Source organism: Rutidosis leptorrhynchoides, chromosome 3, assembly GCF_046630445.1.
Source record: "Rutidosis leptorrhynchoides isolate AG116_Rl617_1_P2 chromosome 3, CSIRO_AGI_Rlap_v1, whole genome shotgun sequence".
NCBI classification, from domain to species: Eukaryota; Viridiplantae; Streptophyta; class Magnoliopsida; order Asterales; family Asteraceae; genus Rutidosis; species Rutidosis leptorrhynchoides.
The window spans coordinates 339,859,413-339,864,644 of record NC_092335.1 but is presented as its reverse complement, the minus strand read 5'-3'; the positions used below and the strand labels follow the sequence as shown (position 1 = coordinate 339,864,644).

General features: G+C 35.6%; 1 non-coding gene across 1 annotated transcript; it reads right to left on the bottom strand.

The window, feature by feature from the left end:
* Positions 1-414: 414 nt before the first annotated feature.
* On the bottom strand, positions 415-521 carry LOC139903484 (small nucleolar RNA R71). Its single transcript, XR_011778300.1, has one exon. It is a non-coding gene; the product is annotated as a small nucleolar RNA R71 (small nucleolar RNA).
* Between the last annotated feature and the right edge of the window lie 4,711 nt (positions 522-5,232).

Sequence of the window (5,232 nt, the reverse complement as noted above, 5' to 3'; positions counted from 1 at the left end):
TATAGTGATTCAGATTCAACAAATTCAATCATGGAAAATCTGGAACCTCTAAGTATGGAAGACCGAATGAGAGCTAAACGCACTGGCCAAGGTCACGCAATTACTCAACCTTACATTAATGCGCCAGATTATGAAATCAATGGATAAATCCTACACATGGTAACTAATCAATGCCAATTTAGTGGTGCGCCGAAGGAAGATCCAAATGAACATCTTCGTACCTTTAATAGGATCTGCACACTATTTAAAATAAGAGAAGTGGAGGATGAACAGATATATCTCATGTTATTTCCCTGGACTTTAAAGGGAGAAGCCAAAGATTGGTTAGAATCGTTACCTGAAGGGGCGATTGATACATGGGATGTTTTAGTTGAAAATTTTCTTAAACAATTCTTTCCGGCATCTAAAGCCGTGAGACTTCAAGAAGAAATTGTTACATTCACACAAAAGCCAAACGAAACTTTATATGAGGCATGGACAAGATTTGGAAAGTTATTAAGAGGATGTCCGCAACATGGTTTAGATACTTGTCAAATAGTACAAATATTCTACCAAGGATGCGACATCACTACAAGGAAAGACATCGATATAGCAGCTGGTGGTTCTATTATGAAGAAAACCGCAACTAATGCTTACAAAATTATTGATAACACTGCTTTCCACTCACATGAGTGGCACCATGAAAAAGATATCGTTAGATCATCTAAAGCAGCTAGAGCCGATTCTAGCCATGACTTAGATTCCATTTCTGCAAAGATAGATGCTGTCGAGAGACGAATGGAAAAGATGACTAAAGATATTCACTCAATAAGAATTAGTTGTGAGCAGTGTGGAGGACCACATTTGACAAAAGATTGTCTCAGTATTGAACTAACAATGGAACAAAGAGAGAATGTTTCATACATAAACCAAAGGCCTGGAAATAATTATCAGAATAATTATCAACCGCCAAGACCAATCTACAATCAAAATCAGAATTATAACAGAAATGTTCCATACAACAACCAACAAGGTCCTAGCAATCAACAAATATCCAACAATACTTACAATCAGCAAAGACCTAATTTTCAAAATAAACCACCACAAACCGATGATAAAAAGCCAAATTTAGAAGATATGATGTCGAAGCTAGTTGAATCTCAAACACAGTTTTTCACATCTCAGAAACAAACCAATGAACAAAATGCTCAAGCATTTAGAAATCAACAAGCTTCTATTCAAAATCTGGAACAAGAAGTAAGCAACCTAGCAAGGTTAATAGGTGAAAGAAAATCAGAAAGTCTACATAGTGATACAAATGCTAACCCCCGAAATGAAACAGCTAAAGCCATTACCACAAGAAGTGGTATTACACTTAAACCACCTGAAATTTCTGATGAAGCTATTCCTACTCCACAAGAACCACAATCTGATCAAGATAAGGAAAAAGAACCGGTAGTTGAAAAGGTTAATGAAGATAACACAGTTAAGGCTAAACCTTATGTTAAACCATACCAGCCACCACTTCCTTACCCGAGTAAAATGAGAAAAGAAAGACTTGAAGCCGAGCAATCCAAATTCTTGGATATGTTTAAACAGATAAATGTCAATCTTCCTTTCATTGATGTGATTTCAGGAATGCCTAGATATGCTAAATTTCTGAATGATCTAATCACAAATAGAAAGAAAATGGAAGAACTCTCGGATGTTACTATGAATGCTAATTGTTCTGCAGTGCTGTTGAATAAGATACCAGAAAAACTATCTGATTTAGGAAGTTTCACAATTCCATATTTTCTGGGTAGTCTTAGTTCAATAGAAGCATTGGCAGACTTAGGTGCTAGTATAAATTTAATGTCGTATTCATTATACACTAAACTAGACCTTAGAGAATTGAAACCAACAAGAATAAGTATACAACTAGCCGATCAATCAGTAAAATATTCTAGAGGGATAATGGAGAACATGCTAGTTAAAGTTGGTACTTTAGTATTTCCAGTAGATTTTGTTATTTTGGATATGGAAGAAGATTCTCAGGTTCCTTTCATATTAGGAAGACCATTCTTAAACACGGCTAAAGCAATGATAGACGTGTTCGGTAAGAAACTGGCCCTAAGTATAGAGGACGAGAGTGTTACCTTTTCAGTTGATAGAGCCATGCAACAACCGCAATCTGCAGATGATACATTTTATTATATTCAAACTATAGAATCACATGCAGAATTGTTAGAAGAATTTCCAGAATTACAAGGAACATGAGAATGTTCTTTAGGAGAAGGAACTGAACCAATTGATGAAACTGAAATGATAGCTACACTTATGGCTAATAGATATGAACCAACAACAGAAGAAATTCAAATGCTAAAAGAGGAAGACAGATATCGATACAAATCATCGATAGAAGAACCACCGACATTAGAGATAAAGCCACTTCCAAACCATTTGGAATACGCTTATTTACATGGTGAGTCTGAATTACCTGTAATAATATCATCTTCTCTTACTGAAAATGAAAAATCTCAACTCATTTCTGTGCTAAAAGCTCATAAACCAGCCATTGCATGGAAAATTCATGATATTAAAGGAATAAGTCCTTCGTATTGCACAAATAAAATCCTTATGGAAGAAGGTCATAAAACGTATGTGCAACGCCAAAGAAGACTAAATCCTAATATGCAAGATGTTGTTAAGAAAGAAATTATTAAACTGCTGGATACAGGTTTAATATATCCAATCTCTGATAGTCCATGGGTAAGCCCAGTTCAATGCGTGCCTAAGAAGGGTGGCATGACTGTCATCACAAATGAGAAAAATGAGCTTATTCGTACTAGGACTGTAACAGGATGACGTGTTTGTATTGATTATAGAAAATTAAATGACGCCACCAGAAAAGATCACTTTCCCTTACCTTTCATTGATCAAATGTTGGAAAGATTAGCCGGAAATAGTTACTATTATTTTCTTGATGGTTTTTCCGGATATTTTCAAATTCCAATAGCACCCGAGGACCAAGAGAAAACCACATTTATGTGCCCCTATGGTACTTTTGCTTACAAACGCATGCCATTTGGACTTTGCAACGCCCCTGCAACCTTTCAAAGGTGCATGATGGCGATTTTTCACGACATGATAGAAGAATGCATGGAAGTTTTCATGGATGACTTTTCAGTCTTCGGTGATACATTTGAATCATGTCTAGTTAATCTTGAATGAATGCTTATTAGATGCGAACAATCAAATCTAGTACTTAATTGGGAGAAATGCCATTTCATGGTTAAAGAAGGCATCGTTCTTGTTCATAAAATTTCAAAGGAATGAATTGAAGTGGATAGAGCTAAAGTAGATGTAATTGCTAAACTTCCATAGCCCACCAATGTTAGAGGAGTTAGGAGTTTTCTAGGGCATGCCGATTTTTACCGATGTTTCATAAAAGATTTTTCTAAAATTGCCACTCCTATGAATAAACTCCTAGAAAAGGATGCTCCATTCATTTTTTCAGATGAATGTATCAAATCTTTTAATATTCTTAAAGAAAAACTCACTAATGCGCCGATTATGATAACTCCAAATTGGAATTTACCGTTTGCACTAATGTGCGATGCAAGTGATTTTGCAATGGGAGCCGTTTTAGGACAAAGGTTTGAAAAACGATTTCAACCTATTTATTATACTAGTAAGACGTTACAAGGAGCACAAACGAATTACACAACTACTGAAAAATAACTCCTTGCTATTGTCTTTGCTTTTGACAAATTTCGTTCATATCTCGTTCTAGCTAAAACGGTGGTCTATACCGACCATTCTGCTCTTAGATACCTATTTTCGAAACAAGATGCTAAACTAAGATTAATCCGTTGGATCTTACTCTTACAAGAGTTCGATATTGAAATCCGAGATAAAAAGGGAGCAGAAAATCTCGCCGCTGATCATCTTTCTCGTCTTGAAAATCCTAAATTAGAAGTTCTGAATGAATCGGCCATACAAGACAAATTTCCTGATGAATATCTATTGAAGATAGATTATAATGAAATTCCATGGTTTGCAGACTATGCAAACTATTTAGTATGTGGATTCCTTGAAAAAGGATTATCGTACCAAAAACGAAAGAAATTTTTTAGTGATATAAAACACTATTTCTGGGAAGATCCACATTTGTTTAAAAGTTGTCCCGATGGAATAATACGCCGATGTGTATTCGGAGATGAAGCTAGTCAAATCTTAAACCATTGTCACACAGGACTAACAAGAGGGCATTATGGGCCTCAACTTACAGCACGAAAAGTTTACGATGCTAGATTCTATTGGCCTACAATTTTCAAAGACGCACACCTTCTTTGCAAATCCTATGATGCTTGTCAAAGGGACGAAAAAATAATTCAACGTGATGAAATGCCACAAAATGTCATTCAAGTATGTGAAGTATTTGACTTTCGGGGTATTGACTTTATGGGTCCATTTCCAAAATCTCATAATAATCTCTACATTCTCGTTGCCATTGATTATGTATCTAAATGGGCGAAAGCACAAGCTCTCCCAACTAACGATGCACGAGTTGTAGTCAACTTCTTAAAACGTCTTTTTGCTAGGTTTGGAACACCGAAAGCTTTAATAAGTGATCGGGGTACTCATTTTTGTAATAATCAACTTGAGAAAGTTCTCAAAAGATATGGAGTAACTCATAAAATCTCCACCGCATATCATCCACAGACAAGTGGACAAGTTGAAAATACCAACCGAGCTTTAAAACGTATTCTAGAGAAAACCGTAGGATCAAATCCGAAGGAATGGTCCATGAAATTGGAGGATGCACTCTGGGCTTTTAGAACAGCCTACAAAACTCCAATTGGAACCACACCTTTTAAACTCGTTTACGGAAAAGCATGTCATCTTCCAGTAGAAATTGAACACAAAGCATTTTGGGCTTTGAAGACATGTAATCTTGATTTACATGAAGCCGGACGTCTATGATTAAGTCAACTAAACAAATTAGAAGAATTAAGACATGAAGCTTACGAAAATTCGTTAATCTATAAGGAAAGAACAAAGAAATGGCATGATAAAAGAATCAGAAGTTCAAAAGAATTTAAAGAAGGAGATAGAGTTCTTCTTTTTAATTCACGATTCAAGCTATTTCCTGGAAAATTGAAATCAAGATGGTCTGGACCATTCATAGTCAAAAGAGTTTTCCCATACGGAACAATAGAGTTAATAAATTCAAATGGGATTGAATTTAAAGTTAATGGTCACAGAGTT